At 36.2% G+C, this 25,643-nt stretch overlaps 2 protein-coding genes across 2 annotated transcripts in view; one reads left to right on the top strand and one right to left on the bottom strand.

Moving 5' to 3' along the window:
• LOC148948775 (thimet oligopeptidase-like) overlaps window positions 1-25,643 on the bottom strand; it is a 136,786-nt gene that overhangs the window by 101,923 nt on the left and 9,220 nt on the right. The window lies entirely within an intron of this gene.
• LOC148948774 (uncharacterized) overlaps window positions 15,259-25,643 on the top strand; it is a 74,993-nt gene continuing 64,608 nt past the window's right edge. The window contains 1 exon segment of the mRNA XM_089094672.1: window positions 15,259-15,330. The gene's annotated coding sequence lies outside the window, so the exon portion shown is untranslated.

Below are 25,643 nucleotides of genomic sequence, written 5' to 3'. Positions count from 1 at the left end.
CCACCGCTTTTTAGTGTACACTTCAGCATGCTGCGAAAATTTCATCTTAATACCCTCAGCTGTCCTTGAGATATTGCTGATGTGTCCGTTCAACAACCGGAATGCACATAGTATGGTTTGATGTTTTACAACATCCCTCTCAACATTTTCTGAAAGTACTCATCAGTAGAAGTGTTCCCATTCACTTCAGTCATAACCACAATCACTCAAAGTCACTAGTAGTCACAGTTGCAGTTGCACTTACAATAGTAGTAGCAGTAGTAGTGGCCCTGAAAGTTTAAATTTAGTACCCTTAGCTGTTCCCAAGACTTTGTAGACAGCCCTATTTCCAGCCTGGAGGCAGAGAGTGTCATTTGGTTTTGTCAAGCATCTCCCTCAAAACTCGCTGAAGTCTCATCTTGATACCCTTAGCTTTTTTAGACACAACCTGGATCAGTCACTCATCCTTTCATTATAATAAATCGTATATGTAACCAATGGGAAAGTTCCATAATTTATAACCCTTGCTCTTGGGGCTTATGGGGCTTGACATCCCCGGAGACACTATTATTAGACATTTCAACTATTTTGAACAACTCACTTTTTTCAAAATTTTTATCCGTGTTCCGGAGGGGGCATCTAAAAAAAATAAGATTGGGAAGGACTGATTACCTCTGATCCCTTTCAACCATCCCCTAAAAATACTCTCTCTAGAAATACACGTCTCTGGGCTATTGCCGATCCTTTTGACAAACAGTGTCCACATAGTGTGTATTGATTTTGTTCAATGCCCCTCTCAAAATTTCCCGAAGTAGTTGTAAGTAAAATTAGTCACAGTCATAAACAGAGACAGTCGTAAATAGTCGCAGTCGCAGTCATAAGTAGTCACAGTCAGGCGTAGTTTAAGTAGTTTCCTTCGCAAGTCTCATAGTCGCAGTTGAAAAAAGTTATAGTTGTAGTCGTAAGTAGTCGCAATTGCAGTCACAATAGCAATTGTAGTAGTAACGACCTTGGAAGTTTCAGTTTAAGACCCTTTCCTCTTCTGTAAATATTACAGATACGCCTTTTAGATAATTTGTATGTTTGTAGTGTCTTTTGATTTTGCTCAACTTGCTTCTTAACATTCCCCAAATTTTCAGACATACCCAGGACCTAACGTTCCCCCTTTCTAAATGACTAATTCGGCATGTAAAAATGGACAAATTGCATACATTTCGCTCCTTAGTCCGGGGGCTGTGAGAAGCATGGTATTCCTCGATGCATTATTGTTAGACCTTTTGAATATTTTGAACAAAATGGCTTTTTCTAAATTTATGGATGCTGAGGAGGCATCTAAATGAGCAAAGGAAGGTGGGAGTACCCCCCCCCCCCAATCACTCTTGAATATCCCCCTCAAGATGCCTTGAAACTTTCAACTCAATACCCTCATAAACTCATGAATATTGATGTTGCTCCCTTTTAACAACCATCCTGTATATGATGTATTTTGATTTTTTTGACATTTCTGCTGTATATGAAACCTCCACTCTGATGCAATGAGGCCACAGAAGCAGGATTTATCTGTCAATGATAAAGACATAGAAAAGGAGCTTATGATGGACCAGAGACCCAAAACTCTCTCGCAACATCAGAATAGTTCCAACCTCTTATACCAAGCCTATCCTTGTCAGGGTTGTATGCTAATTTTTAATGCTGATGATTTAGCAGAAATTTAGAAAAAAAATATTATAGACAGGAAATAGTCGACATCAAAAGTAAAATTACCTTGTATAACCAATATATTATACAGCCAGTAAGCAATAGAGGAAAAATAGAAAGGCATGTGGCTTAATATTTGAAATACATACAAATTGGTTGTATGATCGAAGATTTCTAGTTGTTAATTTATTTCTCGCTTAACGTAAGTTTGAATTAGTGCCGCTTAAGAAAAACTTTTAAATCTTTTGTATCAGAACAGAATTCAACACTAGCTCCATATTTTGATTAAAAACTAGCTGAAAGAAAATAGTTAAAAGATAATAAAAAATGAAGAAGAAAAACAACTCGAAGAAATAGTTACGAAAATAGAAAAAGACAAACAACGATTAGAGATCTTCAACACATTGTTTGTTATGTAACATAAAGCTTGTAGAAAATTAGCCATTTCAGGTCTTTTTTTGTAGAAAAATACAGGTATGAAGTCACATATACCTGGACATTTTTTGATTGCTCAAGACAACCATTGTTTAAATTTTGTTATTTCCGCTTAAAAGTGAAAAGAAATCACCAGGTTATTTATGAAACAAGATTCAAGATTCCTTAGAAAATATTGTTTAATTCTTAATAAAATCTAAAAATTTAGTGAATATTCACTATATTGATAATTTAAGGAAAGAGATCTGAAAAAAAAGAACCGGTAATTTTCCATTCTGTTTAACTGAAGTTGCCATTGCATCCTGTATTGTTGAAACTTGAAGACGGAACGTGGTCTAAATAAAAACACCCTAAAACCTGCAGAGTAAACATAAACCTTAACGAGTCATGAAAGAAAATAAGAAAGAAAATAAGCGTAAGCAAAAATAATAGAAAAGTGACCTTAAGAAATCAACTTTAGAATAAAGGGAAAGACAGAGGAAAAAACAAGATCGACAAATATTCGCCTTTCCATAAAAGCAAGGGAATTTTTTTGGATTATGATGTAAGATTATTCGTAACTCTTTGCTCATTTCTGACTCTTAAGTCTATTAAAGTAATTCAAAAGATAATAGCATAAAATTTTAATATAAACACTGATACAAAAAATATTAAAAACAAATAATTTTGCATCCATCTGTCTGAAAAAATTATGACTCCAAGGGTAGTGAATATATGCACATTTTGAACCTTTTGTTCACAAATTCTTCTATTATGAGTATCTTCTGCTGGTAACAATGGTTTCATTCCACTTAACTTTTATTTGAAGTGACTTTTGTCAATTTAACTTTCTGTTTGACTTTAGTGTTCATTTTAATTTCCGATCACTGAAGGTTTCATTTATTCATTCATTGCAATTTCAGAACTTGAACCGACTTCATTTGAACCTACTTAACTATTATACGACTTCATTTGTACTTAACTTTTTTAAATATTTTTTTGAATTTATTCACAGTCCGGAATGTTGTTATTATTGTAGCGAAGTATTCAGTTTCAATGAAAATCTAGTCACCATTTCAGTTTCAGTTTCCAGTTTTCAGTTTCAATGAAAATCTAGTCGCCATTTCAGTTTCAGTTTCGAGTTTTCAGTTTCAATGAAAATCTAGTCACCATTTCAGTTTCAGTTTCGAGTTTTCAGTTTCAATGAAAATCTAGTCACCATTTCAGTTTCAGTTTTCAGTTTTCAGTTTCAATGAAAATCTTGTCACCAGTTTCAGTTTCAGTTTTCAGTTTCAATGAAAATCTAGTCACCGTTTTCTTGAGAAAGTAGACTCTACTTGACTTCCACTTGTTTTTCATAACATAAAGTAGCCGTTAAAAACGAAACACACTCTTTTCTATTTATAAATGATCAAGTTGTCTTGCAGTTTTTTTGGAATTTTATATTACTGTTATCTAGTTCCCTACTACTTTTTGTCAAAAAGTTTTATTCAGCCAAAGATTTAACAGATGTTCCAACCCCGTAGGGTATAAATTTAAGACATAAAATTCTGAAAGATTTTATGAAAAATTTCATCAAAAGCTTTGTCAGGTCGCATTTCTATAATTTTATCCCGTGTAGCTGCAATAAGACCAGTAGCTCTGGGGAAAACTAGGTCTAACACCTGCAGCTACTCAGACAGAAAGTTTATGGCAAAAAAAAATTCCGCTAGTGTGAATATAAATTCAAATGTATGAAGTCTGGTTGCAAGTCCGTGAGCCTGAGCTCCCGATTACCCATTACTAGATGTTTACGGTTTTTTATCGTTTTATATTAAAACGGAAAAACTCAGTTATTCTTATTAAATAGGGGTCAACTTTTACTTAGTTCGAAACGTTTTTCCGCAATTGATTGCACTAAATTGAGTCGGAAGTTTTTGTGCAAGTCCATTGTTATTAGACTGATTTTCTGATTTTATGTTTACGAATTTATTACGTAATGGGTTTATATGCTGATCAACTGTGGTAGTGTGAATATTTGTAGGGAAATTAAGCTAGAAAGCTGGCGCACGCAAAGGAGGTGAAGAATGGGCAAAGGAAGTGAAATTTGGATAGCCAACTGTTTTGCATCCGCTAGCACAGATTAAAAATCAATGAGGGATTATACTTTAAACAGAGTGAAACATGCTAACTTTTGTGCAAAACAAGGTAGTGATAGGGGTGGTAAGGGGTCCAAGGTTCAATATTTTAATTCTTATCATATTAAATTTAAAATCCTTTTATGATTCTGGTTTAAAGAAGGTGTAGCATAGCTATCTTTCTACTAAAAATCTGTTTGAGGGGCTGGGGATGGTTTCTGGAGGGCAATTGCCCTACTTTAGTCCTCCAATGATGCAGCAAAAGGTATCTTTACATGATAACGGTTCAAAAAAGTGCAAAATGTCTGCCTTTATGGACAAGTTGAGAATGGGACAGGCAGGGACATATTTGAGGGCCTTCCAACCACTCAGTTTTAGGATAAAATAGACAAAATCCCTGCGTCATTACAGTTTAAACGAAGTACAATATGTTTTCCTTTCTTCTCAGAAACCTGTGCTTGGAGGGGTAGGGGATGGAAGGGAGAGCAAAATTGTAATTTGTGAATCCAGAAACGCATATTGGAAATTTCTTGCATAATTCACATCGGAGAAAATGCAACATGGCTGCCAAAAAAAAAAACACCGTGGAAATGAAAGTGGGAAGAGGGGGGTTGGATGGACCAATAGCCCAATTTGTCCTTCTTAGTATAACTATTTCAAAATCTTTGACAGATAGTGGTTGGAAAAAGTTGCGGTGCACATTCCTTTTCATTAGAAGGTTGGCGGTTAGGTATTGGGTTGCTGGGGAAGCCATTAGCAATTTTGATGCTCTGGTTATACATATTTAAAAATATTGAATGATTTCGCAACAAACAAGGTACAATAAGCCTGCCTTTCGGGTACGAAGTTGATAGCAAGAGGTGCACGGAAGGAGGAAGAGGAGGGGCCACATATCCTCTTTCGCTTTTCAACTATATGAATTGAAGATTGTTGCATTATCTTGTTTCAAAAACGTTCAATACACCTGCTAGCCTGGCTTTTTAGCATTGCTAAAGTATATCCTGACATATGGAAATTTGTCGATGATCTTACGGTAGTTGAAGCTTTCTAAAAAAATTTAATAACTAACTCTATGAGCATTCTCACCGTCATTGTGCAAGATGCTTCGAACTTGTGTCTGAGAGTAAACTCTTCTAAGTCCATGATAATGCTGATTTGTTTCCTTAAGATCCCTGCCCTATTTCCTTAATCCTGCCTCTCCTGAAATTCCCGTGTCCTCTTTATAATACTTGGCGTCGCGATTTCTCCTAGTATAAAGTGAGCTCTCCTTAAAAAATCTAGGTTCGAAACGCTTAATTGCAGTAAGGGTATGTTGTGCCTCCTTTTCTAAGAATAAGGTAACGCAAAACCCTCACACGGAACACAATTTTCCAAAAGACATTACCCACCCAGATTCCGCCCTCCTTGGGTCGTTTCCAATCTGTTCTTACCTTGTCTCTCGTTTGTCACTGTACCTACATGTGTAAAAAAACCCTCTATTCTCTACACTGCGGAAAAAATAAAAAAGAATCCCACTAGGTTCACTCTTCATATTACTTAGGCACTGTCCAAGTTTTATATTTGTTAACTCGCCTTTTTCCTTCCGTTTCTTAATGTCCCTTCTAATTATTATGTATTATCTATTTTTGTTGTTGAGTTTTACTAGTTTTTTGTTTTTTTTTACCATGTTATGACAAAACTCAGTTTATATAGTGATTAATGAATGGCGTTTAATTCTGACAGTTTTGATTTTGGCATTCTTTTGCAATTCGTTGAATTTTCGTTGCTTTTTATGCTTTTTGTTTGTCCTGCTTTTATTTATTGACCCCGTATTTGAATCTGGCTCTTCAGGGCTTGTAATAGCAATTTCTTGAAATAAAAATCTTATTTTACATCTGTTTTGCCTAAACACTGGTATGGGAGGGAGTTTAGAGAGGGGGGCTAATTGGCTGTTTTGTTCGGAACCAGCTTGCTTTTGCAATAAATGAAATCATCGTTTTTGTTTGTTTCACCAGAGTCATTATCCATTTTTCCGGCGAATGGAAAAACAAAAAAGCTGTAAGCCCTCTCGAAAATTTCAAATGGCATATCTCAGAGCAAATTTTTATACAAAAAGTCTATGCAATGCACACTCATCAGCTCCTCAAAGAAGATCTTTTCTCTCTGAATTCAAAAGTTAGTTTTCTTGCCATGGGCAAAATTTCTAATATGATCACCAAGAAGAGAGAAAGAGAAAGACCTTAATTTATTTAGCAACGAGAGAACTTTAGATGTCTATGTAGCACATGTGATTTCTTCGTTTTACCTCAATCTAAAACACAGGAAAATGAAATAAAAACTAGAGAAAAACCACAAACAGATGAGGTTTTTAAATGTGGATGGCAGCACCTTCAAATCCGATCGAAAATGTTCCTTGCTCGAATCTGTAATTTTTTTATTTTTTACTCTAAGAAGATACTTTGGTTACAGAAAAAGGGAATCGTCACAAATATTACAAACTTTTAGATTGTAGCATAAAAGTGTTCAATCTGAAACTGCTACCTTCCTCTTTAGCTTGTCTGTTGAAATGGAGCTTACCACCCAAAATCAATTATATCATAGACAGCGCGTTAGTGCTGCCTAAGTAAAGAACGATGTGGCCGCAATGTGTTTTTTTTTCTTTCTTCGACAGGCACTTCGTATCGAAGGAGTTGTCGCAAAAACCTCGAAAAGGGCTCATTCGATTGGAAATTGGGGTGGTTAGTGCCCTTTTTAATAATCGAAAGTGATTGGAGGGCAACTAGCCCCCCCACGCCCATCAGTCCCCCAAACCCATCCAGACCCAATTTTGCGATTTTCATTTTTTCCAACGTAGCCGATTTTCTGATATAAAATACCTTTTTGTGGAAGGCGCTCCCCCAAACCACTCGGGGCCAGGATTGTAAGTTATGCTCTGGGTGCAAATAAGGTTTTTATAGAAGGTTTTGTCGTAGAAACTTGAAAACAGGCTCATTCGATTAGATATTCGAAGGGCTAGTACCCTTTTTAATAGTCGAAAGTGATTAAAGGGCACCAAACCCCCCCCCCCCCACGCCCATCATTCTCCGCAACACACCTAATCAAAATTTTGAGATAGCCATTTTGTTCAGCGCAGTTGATTTCAAGATGGAAAATATGTTTTTGAGGATGACAACCCCCCACAACCCTCAGGATATGGGTTTTAAGTTATTTCCTGGGGGCATATAAGGTTTCTATAGAAGGTGAAGAGGGCTAGTGCCCTCTTTGATAGTTGAAAGGGATTGGAGGGCAACTAGCTCCCCCCCACGCCCATCATTCCCCCAAACACATCCAATCAAAATTTTGAGATAGCCATTTTGTTCGTGTAGTTGATTTCCAGATATAAAATATGTTTTTGAGGAGGACACTCCCTCACGACCCTCGGGGCAAGGGTTTTCAGTTATGCCCTGAGGGCATATAAGAACGATGTTGGCACAATGTACAATGTATTATTTTTTTCCTTTAGAGCAGGGTACTTCATATGGAAATTCGATTGGAAATTCAAAGGGCTAGTGCCCTTTTTGATTGTCGAAAGGGATTGGAGGGCAACTAACCTCCCCCCCCCACGCCCATCATTCCCGCAAACACATCCAATCATAATTTTTAGATAGCCACTTTGTTCAGCGTAGTTGTTTTCCAGATAGAAAATATGTTTTCGAGGAAGACACTCCCCCAGAGCCCTCAGGGCAAGGGTTTTAAGTTATGCCCTGGGCGCATATAAGGTTTTTAAAGAAGGCGTTGTCGTAGAAACTTCAAAAAAAGCTCATTCGATTGGAAATTCAAAGGGCTAGTGCCCTTTTTAATAGTCGAAAGTGATTGGAGGGCAACTAGTCCCCCCCCCCCCCCCAAGCCCATCATTTCCCCGAACACATACAATAAATATTTCAAGGAAACCATTTTGGATAAAATTATTGCTTTCTTGAAATAAAATATGTTTTTGATGAAGATACTCCGCTAAAACCCACAGGGCAAAGTTTTTAAGTTATATCCAAGGGGTATGTGAGAACGATATTTGTACAACATAGTATTTATTATTTTTTCTCCTTTTGAGCTGAGCGCTCCATATGGAAGGGGTCGTCGTAGAAACTTCGAAAGCGGCTCATTCGATTGGAACTTGAGAGTTCTAGTGCCCTTTTTAGTAGTCGAAAGTGATTGGAGGGCAACTAGCCCCCCCCCCACGCCCATCATTCCCCCAAACACATCCAATCAAAAGTTTGAGATAGCCATTTTGTTCAGCATAGTTAATTTTCAGATAGAAAATATGTTTTTTGAGGAGGACACTCCCCCACAACCCTCAGGGCAAGGGTTATAAGTTATGCCCTTGGGGCATATAAGGTTTTTTATAGAAGGTTTGTCGTAGAAACTTCAAAACTAGGATAATTCGATTGGAAATTCGATGGGCTAGTACCCTTTTTAATAGTTGAAAGTGATTGAAGGGCAACTAGCCTTCCCCCCACGCCCATCAGTCCCCCAAACACATCCAATCAAAATTTTGAGATAGCCATTTTGTTCAGCGGAGTTGATTTCCACATAGAAAATATGTTTTTGAGGAGGACACTCCCCCACAACCCTCAGGGCAAGGGTTTTAAGTTATGTCCTAGGGGCATATAAGGTTTTTATAGAAGGCGTTTTCGTAGAAACTTCAAAAAAGGCTCATTCGATTGGAAATTCGAAGGGTCAGTGCCCTTTTCAGTAGTCGAAAGTTATTGGAGGGCAAGTAGCCCCCCTCCCACGCCCGTGATTCCCCCAAGCACATGCAATAAAATTTTGAGACAGCCATTTTGTTCAGCGTAGTTGATTTCCAGATAGAAAATATATTTTTGAGGAGGACACTCCCCCAAAACCCTCAGGGAAACGATTATAAGTTATGTCCTGGAGGCATGTAAGGTTTCTATTGAAATCTTTGTCGTAGAACCTTGAAAAAGGGCTCATTCGATTTGAAATTCAAAGGGCTAGTGCCCTTTTTAATAATCAAAAGTGATTTGAGGGCAACAAACCCCCCTCTCACGCCCACCTTTTCCCCAAACACATTCAATCAAATTTTTTAGATAGCCATTTTATTCAACGTAGTTGAAAGTTTTGGAAATTATGATCTTTAAGGATGACAACCCCTCCCCCCACATCCCTCAGGGCAAGGGTTGTAAGTTATGCCATGGGGCATATAAAGTGTTTATTGAAAGCGATGTCATAGAAACTTCAAAAGGGCTCACTAATTGGAAATTGAAAGGGTTAGTGCCTTTTTTAATAGTTGAAAGTGATTGGATAGCGACTAACGCCCCTCTCACGCCCGCCATGTTCCTAAACACATCCAATCAAAATTTTGAGATATCCATTTTGTTCAACGTAGTTGAACGTTCTGGAAATTAGGTCTTTTAGGCTGATAACCCCCTTAGAGCCCTCGGTGCAAGGTTTGTAAGTTATGCCCTGGGGGCAAATAAGGTTTATACAGAAAGTTGTTGCATATATCCTAGGCAGCACGATCGCGCTGCCTAAGTGAAGAACGGGGACACTCGAGAACAAGACAAGAAACAGGGACTAAGTAAAGAGGAGGACATTCCCCCACAACCCCCAGGGCAAGGGATTCAAGTTATGCCCTGGGTGCACATAAGAATGATATTGGCACAATGTATTATTTATTAATTTTTTCCTTTAGAGCAGGGCACTTCGTATCGAAGAAGTTGTCGGAGAAACTTCGAAAAGCGCTCATTCAATATGAAATTGGAGTGGCTTTTGCCTTTTTTAATGGTCGAGAGTGGTTGGAAGGCGACTAGCACCCCGCACACGCCCACCATTTCTCCAAATGCATCCCATCAAAATTTTGAGATAGCCATTTTGTTTAACATAGTTAAAAGTTCTGGAAATTTGGTCTTAGAGGATGAAAACCACCCTAACAGACCTTAGGGTAAAGGTTGTAATTTATGCCCTGTGGGCATATAAGGTGTTTATAGAAAACGTTATCGTTTCCAAAAGGGCTCATTCGATTGGAAATCGAAAGGCCTAGTGCCATTTTTAATAGTCAAAAGTGTTGGAAGGCTTTATATTTTTATAGTAAAGATCGAAGTGGATATAATGTATTATTTTTTGTTGTTGTTTAGACCAGGGCACTTCGTATCGAAGGAGTTGTCGTGGGAACTTCGAAAAGGGTTCATTCACTTAAAAATAGAAAGGGCTGGTGCCCTTTTTAATAGCTGGAAGTGATTTGAGGGCAACTAATCCCCCTTCCACACCCACCCTCCCACGTCAACCCTGTCATTTCTGCTCTTAAAATTTAACCAAATCAAAATAGCGTAAGTGTATTCAAGCTGTCAAAGAAAGTAAACAGATTTTTTTGCGAATGGTATCAAGTTGTCCATTTCAGATCAACTAGAGGAGGTATGAAAATAATTTAAACAGTTCTTTTTGTGTCCAGTTTTTAAAAGGGTATAAGTTGTTAAAAATTGCTGAAAATTGTTCTCCGGCATACAAATAGCAGCCCAAACTATAAAGTCTTAAAAAAAGATTTAAAGTATTATTTTCTTTTTCCCTCAAAAGACTATGTCAATATAAAACGAACAGAAATTAATTTAAAAAAACTTTTTCCACAAAATAAGTTTTTCAGAGAAAAGTACTCCATTAATCAAAAAATGAGCAAAAATAGAATCAAACAATCTATCAAGCGTACTACCACAGATCAGCATCAATAAATAAATGAAACCCAAAACGAACAGAAATTACAATATATAACCGAGTCAAACTCAATCTGAGCAAAAATTAACATAACTTGGGCACAAAACCCCTATACCTTCCCAAGGCCAGAACAAAATTTGCACTTTACTGAAAATGTTTTTACTTTTATAAGTTTAATAAATCAAATAATTTTAAGATTTTGATTACTAAATATCAGTATATTTATATTAAACTGACAATGCACATACATTTGTATTTTTTCCGTAAAGTGCAAATTTTGTTCTGGCCTTGGGAAGGCATAGGGGTTTTGCACCCAACTTATGTTAATTTCTGCTTGTTTTGAGTTTGACTCGGTTATTTATTGTAATGTCTGTTCGTTTTGGGTTTCATTTATTTATCGATACTGATTTATGGTAGTTTTATGCTTGGTAGATTGTTTGATTTTATTCTTGCTTATTTTTGTTTAATGGAGCTCTTTACTTTTCTTTTGAGGCATTAATTTTAATACCTCAAAAGAATGAAAGCTTCACCCAAAAAAATTCAAATACAATTTTTTATATTAACTACTAAAGTCTATTTCAGCTTTTACATGGAATGCTCTGACTCAAGGACAGAAGAAAACCGTCCTCTTTAGTCTCATTTAAGTATTAATGAGACTAATATAATGCCATTCTATCCCACTGGAGTTCCATACCTTCTGTAAAAGCTTCAGACTCTTGACCCTTACCATTTTCATGCGGTAAACTGAAATTGTTGGGATAAGGAAAAACAGGATAAAACGAAAATAGTGCCCATACAAAACAATTAAGTCATGCAAGGACCAAACTTAAGCCGTACAAAAGCAACTATGAATGAATATAACAAACCTAAAATATTAAAAAGACAGTAAATCGAAGTAAAGAAGAAAAAGAAGAAAAGAAGAAAAATAATAAAAAGAATTAAAGACAGTAAAGCGTACATATTCTAAGTTCAATCTTCGTTCATTGATTTCACTTTATGTATCCACTGTACGTCCAATTCTTGAGTATTGCTCATCAGTATGGTATCCCCTTAAGAAGAGAGATAGAGAGAGGGCTGAGAGAGTGCAACGTAGGGCCACCAAACTCATACCTTAATTGAGAAATCTACCTTACCACCAGCGAATGTTAAGCTACAGTTGCCTAGTCTTCAGTTCTGACGAGATACAATCGATCTAATAAATACATTCCACATTGTTAGGAACATTGATAATACCACTCAAACTCACTTTTTCACTTTTACAGAATACAGTAGTACCCGTCAACAACAAACACAAAAATTTACCCACCATGTTCACAGAAAGGATTAGGCCAAAACTCTTTATCTAGCCGAGTGTGGAAGACTTGGAACTCCCTTCCGTCAGAAATAGTTGCGAGTAACACGGTCCAGTCTTTCAAAAGTACTTTAGCCTCTACAGATTTCTATACTACGTCTTATCAAAATTCGTTTTGAGAATATTTTTACTTTTGTATTAGCAGATGTTGGACCAGTATGTTTTCAGTTATTTTGTAGGCATACTTTTCTGTATGTTTCAGCTATTATCAGATATGTTTCAGTTAGTTTGGTATGTTACTGTATGTTTCAGTTATCATGTTTTCAGAGTGTGTAACTATTCATAAAATTGTAAGTCTGTATGATGTTGTCAACATTGTTATTGACTTTTTTATAATTGTTCAGTGCTATAAGCGTGATAAAGCTTATCGTAGTTTGGTATTAATAAATAAATAAATAAATAAAAACCTTTAAATTAAACTTAAAGCGAACATAAATATTCACAAGCGAATGTTAGGCTCACAGTGTAAAAGTAAATTTAAGCTGATAGTCAGCAATATATTTATATAAAGAAACAGTTCCTTTTTTCATAGAAACTAAATTAGAAATATTGCGTGTCATAATTCCTTCGTTTTAATTTTGATGCTACCGCTCATTAAAAAAGTAAATAATTTTCTCCGATATCAAAAATTGATATTGATGGAAGTTTTATTCTGCTATCGAATTTCTATACACCTGAAACAAAAGGAATTGAACAATAGAAACCATTGATAAATACATATGTCTTAGTAAGATAATAGAACTAAACTGATCGTCATGTGTATGTTTATAATGGACCAAATTACGAATTGCTTTCGTGCGGTAAAATTAACATAGAGCTTGAAAGTGAAACTTCAACCTAGTGCACTGAAAATCTAATGATAAGGCTCCCAGAAGGCCTGTCTATACTGTCAGCAGAAATTACGACAACAGATAAAGCCCTAAGACATATTGAGCAGACCAATCCATATACTTTTAAATTTTACAATTCTTGAAATTATTAATGAAATTCATTTTGAAGCGCCAGAAAAAGATATTCTCTTTCTGAAAAGTATAATACCCTGTCTTTAACAGAAACAAAAAATATCCATTTCCACTACACTCTTAGCCCATAAGGAACGAGGAGAAATAATAAAGCTGACTTTCTTCTCTCCAAGCCAATATAGATAAAAAAAAATTTCTTCCTCACCCAACATTCTCATAGTTTTAGCTCAATTCTTCAAGCCGCTCCCAAAATGTGGCAGATATCTATTTTGATAACGCGGATAATGAGATGCTGGATACAAACATTATTGTAATAATTTTAGCATAATTAGTGTCTCAATTTACATCACTGTTGCACCATGAACAGATTCTAGTCCTGCAGTGCCTTATGCTGCTAAAACTTAAAGAAGGGTTGTAGGCAAAACTATACACCTCTACTTCGCTGCCCCTCATTCAACAGTTCATAATTCGAGGTCCACTTCCCAAAATGGAGCAAATTCCAGTAAAGCTTCAACTTGGTCCCAAAAGCTATTCCCAAGATTATGAACCTACGCTGTTTAATGTTGCAACACAGTGTCTTTTGATTTATACTCGTATTTAACCATGGATAAAATTTAGATCTCATTAGGGCTTATAGTGGGAAGACGTTCTAAAAATTTTTTTTAAGTTCCTCTACCTCCCCAACATGAAATACGAAGTTCCCTTCCCCTTCTATTATTTCTAAAACACCACCTGCAAGTTTCAACTTTATCCTTCATGCCTTTCCTAAAATATTGCAGATATATTATTTTGAAAACCAGGATACACTTGCTGTCTTTTGATCCCCCTTTGCCCCTTCTTTGTGAGTCGAAACCTAAGTTCCACTTGACCCGTTTAACATTCCCTGAAAATTTCAACTTGACCCAACAAGATTCTGCCGGCTATTCTGCATTCAAATGCCCCGAGAAAAAATGTTTATCCAAGTGGTGCCCCAACAGATGCTACGCCCGGGGCAAGCATACCTATTTACCCCTAGATGCGTTACTGCTGTCAAAGAAGTAAAATTTAACGTTTGGAACTTGCCATAAATACGATTGAAATGTCTGTAGTCGTCAATCCCTTTTATGTAAATTTTTATTTCATCTACTTCTTCTTAAGAAGACTGAGGATCGACGGCCCCAGCTGCGAAATTAAATGTGTTTGGTCCCTACATTGGTTGACGACTACAGACATTTCAATCGTATTTATGGCAAGTTCCAAACGTTAAATTTAACTTCTTTGACAGCAGTAACGCATCTAGGGGTAAATAGGTATGCTTGCCCCGGGCGTATTATCTGTTGGGGCACCACTTGGATAAACATTTTTTCTCGGGGCATTTGAATGCAGAATAGCCGGCAGAATCTTGTTGGGTCAAGTTGAAATTTTCAGGGAATGTTAAACGGGTCAAGTGGAACTTAGGTTTCGACTCACAAAGAAGGGGCAAAGGGGGATCAAAAGACAGCAAGTGTATCCTGGTTTTCAAAATAATATATCTGCAATATTTTAGGAAAGGCATGAAGGATAGAGTTGAAACTTGCAGGTGGAGTTTTAGAAATAATAGAAGGGGAAGGGAACTTCGTATTTCATGTTGGGGAGGTAGAGGAACTTAAAAAAAATTTTTAGAACGTCTTCCCACTATAAGCCCTAATGAGATCTAAATTTTATCCATGGTTAAATACGAGTATAAATCAAAAGACACGCACAACATACCTTGCTTTGTAAACTGTTAAAATACTTCAAACACCACAAAATCCCACTATCAGCCAAGAGCCTAGCCAACTATACCTGCACACAGAGCATAGAAATCGACATCTATCATCTTATATTTGAACTCCTAGAGTCGAAAGATCTGCTGAAAGATATCTGAATATATCTAATAAATATGAGGCAATCAAGCCAGTGAGCTCTGTAGCCCACAGAGTGAAGCAAAAGGAAAAGGGCTAAATAGTTATACTGAAAAGCCCGCCTGCTGTTAAATAGAAGAAGAAGGGGTCATTGCCAAAATAGCTTTAGTAAGTTCATCTTCCTAAATTTGAAAAAAAAAAACATTGATATGGCTTAAAATTCTACTCAAACAACAGGAATTTCATTTTCAGAACCAAAGCAGAGAGTAAGAAACTGAAAATTAAGGAAAAATGTTGTTTTGTCAAAATTTCAATAGGTAGCCTAGGCCTATAGACCTTTCATGTAGGGAAATTTCAGGGCCCTCTTGAGGGAGAAGTAGGGGTAAATTTTTTGCAATTTATATTATTGACTTACGAATAAAGTAAACATACCACTCAATGCCTTTTTTATGCTCTTTCCAAATATAATAAGGCACCCCCCCCATAAGGGGGGGGGGTGCCTGCCCCCCTCTGGCTGAATGATATTACTTTATTTTTATATTTTTGTTCTGAGATTTCTATTATATAGGCTAACATTAAAAGTGCCAATTAGACACCCCCTTTAATGTGCAAATATAGGCCTATACCCTGAATTGGTATAGCCTATATAGGGGTGGGAGTAAAAATCATTTCCAACAAAAATGATTATTAGGCTACCTACCTCAGTAAATTTTTTGCAATTCATATTATTGACTTACAAATAAAGTAAACATACCAATCAATGCCTTTTTTAATGCTCTTTACAGATATAGCCTAGGCTACTTCAAAATACATTCCTGGGACATACTTTATCCTGTAGACTCAAGACTTGAATTTTACCAAGCAGAAGATCTATTTTGCAAGGTTTCACTTTTATAATACATGGATTTTTAAAGGTCATCAAAGGTCAGGACCCTCTAGAGAGAGCAGTGGAGGTAGGTACTTCAAAATACCTTCCTGGGACATACTTTAGCCTGTAGACCCATCCCTGAAAGTTTCATTTTTCTAACCTAACCTCTTTCCAAAATAGCCTAAAGTAGGATTTTACTGGCCTAAATACTTTGTTATTCAAAGTCTTCCCTTTCTGTTGCTGATTTTAGTAGCCTAGAGCCCCTAGGCTAATCTTATTTTGATTCCCAACTGTCCAAGCAAACAACCAGTAGCCTAACAAAGGGGTATAAATCTAGTTGATTAGCTTTTGGCTATTTTGGGATTGCTGAAAATACTTACTCAGTTCCCATTTGATCCTTATGTATATTTCTAGGCCTAGGCTATCATTCAAAAATTAAAAATTTATTGTGGTTTTATAGGCCTCCTATGTCTTTGTATGAATGGCCCAAATAAAGTAGTACTTTTTATACACTAGAATTGCCTTTACTGTTAACTAGAATCAAATTCAGACCTACCCACAGCACTGCTGGACATTAGAATTTTCCTTAACACTAAATCAGAGCAGTAGATTTTGGTTTTAAATAGGCCTAGACACAATTGTTTGGTAAGATTGTCAGATATGCTATAGAGTATTGGAATGTGATTTGGGGACCTCACTATAAAACAGACTTGGCTGCCCTGGAAAAGGTCCAAAGAGATGCCACAAACTTCTTCCTGGTTTAAAAGACTTAAGCTATGAAGAACAACTATTCAAACTGAACATACCCACCCTGAAATATAGATAAATAAGAGTAGACCAGATACAGCTGTACAAAGTAAAGCACAACCTAGAGAAACTGTCTTTCCAAAAGTATTTTTACCCTTCAGAAGTAAATACCATAAGAGGACACCAAGAAAAAAAAATTCAAACCCATAGCAGTAAATAGATCAAAGGCTAATTTTTGAGTGTCTGAGCAGTGGTTGACTAGAACTCACTCCTAGAAATGGTTGCAAAATTTGAAACCTTAAATAGTTTCAAAAATAGCCTGGATTGATTTTGGAGAGAAAACATTCTTACACACATGACTCATAGACTAAGGTAAGGGAGACCCTTCCCATTGGTTTAAATTGTAGAATCCAGATAGCCATTGGATCAGAGAAACACAACTTTGATAAACAAACTGACAGCCATCTAGAGAGTGCTGAAACAGGGATATGTCCCTAATGGCACTAAAGATCCTTTAAGTTAAAGTTCTTCTGTCCTCAGTTTGTACAATGGATAAGATCTTGACTCTGTCATTTTATCTTTTCTGTTATGTGTATACTGGTTGGCTATTTAAAATGTTAGTCATTTACTCATGGATTAAGTAAAAATAATGCCTAAATTGGCCTTGGTTGTCATCATCTCTGACTACAAAACAAGGCCCCCAACACCATGCATGCTGGCCAGTAAACTTATATCAGATGAGTGGCAAGAATATAAATGTTTATATATTAGGGTATGAACACTACACAGTAAACCATACACACGATTTTGTTGATTTTTACAGCAGTCCACACACACAAACAATTCAAAGTACTTGGCGTCTGGCTAAATAGTGTAATAACCACTATCTAGGACAAGATATTAATTGTCTGACTCCCATTTATTTTATTTAAACAAATTACACAATTTGTTTTATGCTTTAATACACTGTTTCATTTGGTTTCAGCACAGCTAAGTACTTTACCTGCCAGCCATAATGATTTTTATGCCTACATTCTTTTTTTTCATTAACCCTGATAGTCTCCTTTCCAGGCATTACCTTGAGTGATGCTGGCTGAATCAATCTGGGAGTTATATTTATGAGTAGTTGAGCCTACAATGCCTATCCCCTTATTAGAGTGCTCTTATATTCAAAGATACCAAGATAAGGTTCTGAGTCAACTGCTTTTTATATGATTCTTTTTGTAATGTCTACTGCCTTGTCTATATGTCCATTTGATTGTGTAAAGTTCACAATGGATGTACAGAGCTGAAAGGTGTGTGGCAGCAGAAAACTAAGGAACTCAATAGATGAAAATTGTGGCCTGTTGTTGATGGTTTCCAGTTGTGTAGTTCAACATTTCAATCTGTATGAATCAGCTGTAGTAGTTGCTGATGATGAGATGATTTCTGCCCTCTAACTACCTTAATTTGCAATTTGGAGCAAAATAAGGTCCAATGTTGAATCTGTTTGGCTCTATTGTTGAGATGGTGCTTAAACACTTTACACAAAATAAAAAAAGAGGGTTGTGACATTTTTTGCAGCCCATTGGCATGCTTTGTGACTAAGAGAGTGCTAGGATATATGCAATTTAAGGCCACTTGGTAACAGTGACCAAAGATAGGTATGGCTAAGCAGACCATTCTTCTGTAGTTTAGAGTAGATACCATTGCACAATGTCAATTTCTGATGGAATATGCAAGCTGGTTGGTTATGACAAGCAGCATCAGCATCCTAGCACAACTCTGTTTTATGTACATATATGTATATTATCACCATTTATGAGACACAGATGATGGGCAGCTCCAGTTGTATCTTGAAGGTTTGGCTTCCTGTTCTTTGTCAAGTCTCCTTTTAAAAACTTCAGCTGATGTTGAATACACTGTCTCCTTCCTTAAACAGTTCCAATCATTGATGACCCTTTGGCTAAAGAAATCTTGTCTGATTCAACTGTTAAATCTGGGCTTATGAAGCTTCTTAGAATGACCTTGTGTTTGTCTTTTGTTGGGTAACTGGATAAATAGCTTATTTTGGGGTTGGTTAACAAATTTATATGTGAGTAGCATGTCACTCTGCTTGCATTGGAAGGTTAAAGATAGGAGTTTTATGTTAGATAGCTATGGTTTCTTACCAAACCCAGAGATACACTTGGTGGCCCTCCTTTGTACACCTTCAATCAACTGCATATCACCTTTGTAAAAGGGACCAGCAAGGCAGGTTCCAAAGTCAAGAACTGGTGTCACAATTGCCTTGTATAGCTTCAAAGAAATTCCATGTGATTGGCTAGTAAGTGTTCTTTCAATAAGTCCAAGGCTAGAATTTGTTTTGGAAATAGTTTGTGCAGAGTGTTTATAGAACTTCAGAAGATTATCTATAGTGACTCAACTGACAAAGGTCTATGCCTGTGGACCTTGAAGCTGTAGAATAGAAATCAATTACTCTTTATGGTCATTTGGTACATATTTCCTGCATAATTCCTAGTTCTTTAATTTCATAGTTCATTCCAGACCAGCAAGTCACAGTTTGAGCTCTCTGTTTGTTCTTCTCCATGCCCATATAGGATGCATGCAGCTGCTGGAGAATAGTGGTTAGAGGGATGGCAATTTGGTCAGTGTTCAAGACGATACCATTGCCCAGTGCTAGCTTTTTTTTTGAAATTTCAATATGGTATACCATATCATGTACAAGACTTTCTGAGAGTTGGCCAACCTTCCTGGATAGTTTTGATTCTATTTTATATGGTTGATCTCATTTAAAAAATTGTCTTTCTTCAGATAGGTGCAGTCTTGGCAGAGCATCAGCAAACCTCTAAATTATAGGGCTGTATATGAATCATCATCCTTTGAATCCTCAGTAGTTCATGAGACAAGGGCTTTGACACAATGGTTTCTAGGGCAGATTTTTTTTACCAAGTAGCATACTCTGCTTTGGGTTCTTATATTGTACCAGCCAAAAAATAATTTATACCAAATTGCACTTTGACACAAGCTGATGTGCAAGCTCAAAGTCATACAAAATACTGTTGGTTAAAATACAGGTATGTGTTTTGGTTTTGAATGTCCTTAATAGAATTAGAACTCTTTATTTTCTGTTAGTTACTTCAAAATTTCATAAGTACTGACTTTAGTGGAAATTTAACATCAAGTATGAAAAACATGCTTAGTGTCTTTTATTTGGACATTTTTTGACCACTTAATGCTCTTCCCTGAATGATCCCTGAGCTGACAGAAATTGAAAGGGGTGCAACATATCTACAATTATAATGGTGGGGTAAGGTGAGCGATGGGGAAGGGATTTGCTCCTCAGTACTACCTTAGTTATGCCAATTAGCCTATATAAATAAAAAATCCTTCAATTGTTAAATTAAGACACATAAGAATAATCTATTTGTACAGAATCATATATGAAAAATGTACTAATCATAATTTGGTTTAAGACAGTCATCTGATCATGTAAAGCTGATTCCAAAATGATCCCTGAACAATGAGTCATTAGAGGTGCAGTGTGTTTATACATATGCTGTTGAAGGAGGAGAGGGTAGGGCCCCTGGATCTTACTTTGGGTTCCACATTTATGCAGATAAAAATCTGTGTATGATACTGATTTCAATAACAGATGCTAAGTTTGCCATTCTACTAAAGTTTGATTATGAAGCTCCAGTATGAAATGGTCAGTTTGAATAACTCAAATCCCTTGCCAAAGGGCAAGGGCTTCAATATGTATAATTATTTCCTCAAGAACCAGAAATATTAAGTTTTATGGAAATTAATTGTCAGGTTTGAAAAATATGATCATTTTTTTTTAATTATTCAAAAACAGTCCATACAACCTTGAGCAATCACCATGCCAATATTGTAGCACTTTTTGTATTTTTATGAATTTTAGTGGAAGGGAAGGAATTTGAGGTGGCTTGGGCCTCAGTATCCTGTAACTCTGTATAAATATAATGTTTGTTTACCTCTTTGCATCAAGGTATAATATGCCCACATTGTACTAAAATCAGTCTATGAAGCTTTTGTTTGAAAATGAGCTATAACCATTATTTATGATCAAATAAGCCCTCGTCCAATTTCCTGCCACCATCCCTTCTATATGATGAGGCCAAAACAATAATGTGGCCAACAATTAACTCTATACTAAAACCAATGCTATTGCCTTCATTATGATGGTATCTGTTTTCCATCCATTACTTATTTTATTACTTTTTAAATTGTAGATTTCTAAACATTACTATCATAACTGAGAAGGCCTAACTGTGTTAGTTAAATCATATTAAACTTAAAAATAATCCAATCTACCAAGGATGAATAGATGAAGTTTAAGACAAGCAGAAACTAAAATGAATAATAAAGTCAAACTTAAGGCGAGCAGACATTTACAAGAAACAAGAATGTGCCCCCCCCCCCCCCAATGGAACATTACAAAAAAATACTTTAAGAAGGCATCAAAAATTTATCTATATGCATTTTTGCTATGTCTTTACAACTCATTTTGGAAGAGGTCCAAATCTGAAACCTCCCCCCTCCTGGGCACAGCCTTGACTGCCTCAATAAACCCTGTAAAGGCCAGCATCTTGTTTGTACTTCACTTAGAACAAACTATGTTTTGAACAGTTTCTGTTTTATCAATGCAACAGTGAAAAAACAAAAATTGCCATATCATCCAGGAAGTATATCATTATATTTTAAGTGAATGCAATACCTTAAAATCGTTTTGTGAGCCTCAGCGCTGAATGACCATCACAAAGACAAAGTGGCCATTAGCAAATTCTCCCAGGAAGTGGGCCACCATTGAGAGCTGATCGAGAATTTGTGGTTTGACTGTAAAAAGGTGATGAAATTTACTTCCACTTTGTTGGTGAGTTTTTTAGTCAAAGCTGGAGACACTGAAATAGTAAGAGAAAATGCCTTGTTCAAGTGGGTGATAATTCCTTTTCATTGTTACTGCTGATAATTGCTGGACTTGTAAACACTATTCTCTAGAGATGGCTAAACCTTATAAATTAACACCAATTGAACTTGCTCTTTCACCAAAAGAGCACTTTGAAGATAATCTTGATAAATTTGTTAATAGTGAAACAGTTCCTGATGATGAAAAATTAATTTTGCTTCAAAATGCCCTTTGGCGTGTCAACAAACATTAACCCTATTGTGAAAAACCGCTCAAAGTAAATGTCATTGATCAAGCTTCTGAAAGTACTGAAAGTTTTGAAACTTTAAAAAGGCTGAAAAAAGAAGAAGATTTATTAACAAGTGCTGTAGACATGTTGTCTCCTTCCTATCCTGAGCAAAGTAAAAGACTCTTGACTCATCTTGCTGAAAATGAACGAATTGACGTGAAAAAGAATGAAGTTGCAATCAAGGACAAGAGCTACAATTTAATTGAATTGTTATCAGATTTGATTGCAAATCATATGAGACGCGAATCCTTTGATAGTCATTTATATAGGTTTTTAAAGTTGTCAAATTTTCCCGAAAGTCATGTTGAGAATAAAAATGTTTTAAATCGATTATTGGAATATGGAGGAATATCCCAATACATTTCATTGTATAGCACGCAAAGTGGGCCTGGTAAGAGTGTTAAACAAACACGTCTTTCCACATCATTTAGTACACAAAAGGGTAGCCAGCAATTACGTTCAAAATGGATCAAGTTTTTAAACAGGTTTATGAAAATATTGGAGAACCAGGAAGTTTAAGTTCTCCCACTACACTTTCTAAAGTTACCGGAATTAAAAAGAAGCTAGTAAAAGAGTATTTACAAAAGGAACCTAGTTATACTCTATACCAAAATCATAGGACCAGAGGTTGTGACTATCAAAAAACTAAAGCCTTTTATCCTCTGCATATATTACAAGCAGATATTTTGACTATAGACGCGATTCAAAGACAGCATAACAGACCCTACAAATATATTTTACTTGCAATAAGTGTTTTTAGTCACTGTGCATATGCCATTACCACTGCAGTCAAATAGAGGCAATGATGTTGCTAAAGCCCTTGAACCCATCTTTGAACAAGATTCATTTAGAAAAATTCAAACAGATAGTGGAAGTGAATTTGTTAATCCTCATGTAACAAGGGTTTTATTGAAATATAATACAATACTCTGTCATAGTCCTATAAAGGCCGCATTGGCTGAACGTTTGATAAAAACAATTCGACTTTTAATTTTAAGATATTGTACATTGAAAAATACGGCTGCATTTATTCAATATTTAGATTAAATTATTTTGATTTATAATCAACGTCCTCATCGATCCTTGTCCTATGTTAGCCGTTTTGAAGTTCATCATAGTGACAATACGCTTTTCCTTAAACAATATTCTAATGAAAAGGCAGGGGAAAAATTTAAAGTTGGTGATACTGTTTGAATCAATCAAACAAGAAATATTTTTGAAAAGGGGAATTACTTGTGGAGCACTGTACTTTTTTAAGTGTCAAAAGTCTTGGACACTAAACCTGTAACATATTATCTTCGTGATATGAAAGATGATGAAATTCTTGGCGGTTTTTATGACTATGAATTGAAAAAAGTTGGAAATAGTGAAATCTATCAAATTGAAAAGGTATCAAAGACTCGTACTCACAAGGGTAAGTGACAGTTGCTTGTTCGCTGGCTAGGATACAACTCTGATTTCGATTTGTGGATGTCCGCTGAAGACGTGCATAATGTCTAATGATTTTTATGTGACATTCATGTCCAATGTTTCTGACCCTCTCTATGAAGATTTGAATAAAACGAGGTATTTTTGGACTAAACTTTCCCCTGCCATTAAATTTGAGGGAAGGTATGAAGTTGCTCTTGTAGATTGTATTCTCAAGAATACATACGATATCTTAAGAGAGAATCGTACATATGACATAAAATTTAGACCACATGACTGGCCAGTCGTTAACGATCAACATATAATTGATAAGATAAATCCATATGAATATCCCTTTGTCACATTATCATGCAAGGAGTCTGGTAGTATGAATGATTTGTGTTGTGCTATCAACAAAAAAATTGCATATTGTAAAAATGGTGCCTTTCAATTCATCTATTCAATTGAAGAGGGCAAAATCTACATTAGTTTACCCATTGACAATTAAAAGGATATTCTCAACGATAATCTAAGAGATGTTCTTGGTTTTAAACATAATATTATCAATGGTAAACGTGCTAAAAGTGCTAGTGGCATTGTGTCATTTTTGTAGAGTACCCACCCGCCTTCTCCTTGGACAGTTGTATTTTTCTTTAGGCATCCTTTGTTGAGAGATCAAGAGTCGGTAATACCAATGTCCCCCTCCTACGTGTTCTTGAACAAAAAACCTCTAGTGGACACATTCACCGCTACAATATAAAGCACCTTCATTACATTCCAGTCAACATCTTGTATTTTGAGCTCTGTCAGTTAACATTAAGAAGTGAATTGGATGATCCTCTAGCAATAACAAAGGGTTTGGCTGCAATTACATGTCATTTTCGACCCATTTAGTGAGATAGGTAATAGAACTCATTTTGTATGTCCTGATATTGATTGTTATGTTGCTACTCTTGGGCCACAACAGTTGGGTCATGGAATGGACTATTACAGGGGTCGTTCGTTAGTGTCCGGTTACGGTCTCGGCCATTGATATGGTAAGCTGTTTTGCTCTGCACTACTCTGGCTAAAAATATATTGCACCGGTTGACGTGGATTTTGTGTCCTCTACACTACACGATGGGGGCTCTTGGAAGGATTTTCAGGAGTGTCACAAAATTCCAAGTAGAGTGCGCGATCCCTTGGCGAGCGATTGAAATCACGACAAAGCGGAGAAGGTTTATAAAGAGTTTGAAAGACCTCATCACTCATCAGTCTCAACTCAGCCCTGAAGCATTAAGCATCAAAAAAGAAAGTAAAAAGATTGAACATGGATTTCTTTTCCTTGAAAATGGCATATCTACGACATAAAGAATCTTAATCGTCAGTCAACTCATCTCTAAATCTTTTCAATGCGGAGAATGTAGATGTCAGTGTAGAACAAGGATACTATTAACAGTTTTATCTGCAACAACTGCTCTTTGAAAACTTTCATTTTCAAATTTATTCCAATGAAGTTTATTTCATTGATTTTCCTTCGACATTTATAGATTTACATGTTATTGTTAAAAAATCTAACATTGAAAAACCAAGTGCAGCCAAGGGGTCAACAGCGGATCCAGGATTTTTGTTCGGGGGGCTACCCGATTTTTTCCCGTCTTTACAGGCATTTTCGTCTTTACAGGTAGGATATTTTTTAGACTAATTTTTGACTCGGTCAAACATTTCGGGAGGGGGGGGGGTTCAAACCGGGTGACCCCCCCTGGATACGGCCTTGCGAGGGGTTATCGTATGAAAATTTTGCACTAGACAATTTGTTTAGACAAATAAGTGTACATAAATGGAACATTGGTGAGCACGAGCAATAATCTTTCAAATTATGAAAGTTATATACAATTCATATTGATGACTTTAATGTCTTATAAGCTCTTGAGAGGTTTGGGTATTGGATATGAATATAAAACAGACACTAAAGCTATTAATATTCTTAGAGATGCGACAACTAAAGATTTATATTTAGTTGAGAAACTAAGTCCTAAGATGTTTAATATACCTCAATGGTTGCCTCCCAATGTAAAGATTGATATAAAGCGACAACTCGCAGTGTCCAATTTTATTTTGCGAAAAGTACTTGACACTGCACCCGATGTAATAGTCTTTCTCACGTTGGCAATACTTCATGTACGAAAACAGCAAGTTATAAGTTCTGTTGCCTTAGCAATTGAGAAATTAAGAGCGTCTTATCAATGGCCGTTTTATCAATCGCCATTTATCAATGGCGAAATTCCATCGAAATTGGCATTGGCTTTTGTAAAAAGCGGTAGCGCCGTTGGATCATGGTCATATTCTCCCCATTAATTTGAACTGTTTGGACTTTCAT

This window comes from Artemia sp. Qi Xiang Cuo, chromosome 9 (assembly GCF_049724085.1).
Source record: "Artemia sp. Qi Xiang Cuo chromosome 9, ASM4972408v1, whole genome shotgun sequence".
In the NCBI taxonomy this organism is placed as follows: domain Eukaryota; kingdom Metazoa; phylum Arthropoda; class Branchiopoda; order Anostraca; family Artemiidae; genus Artemia; species Artemia sp. Qi Xiang Cuo.
This window is presented reverse-complemented; position numbering and strand designations above follow the sequence as displayed.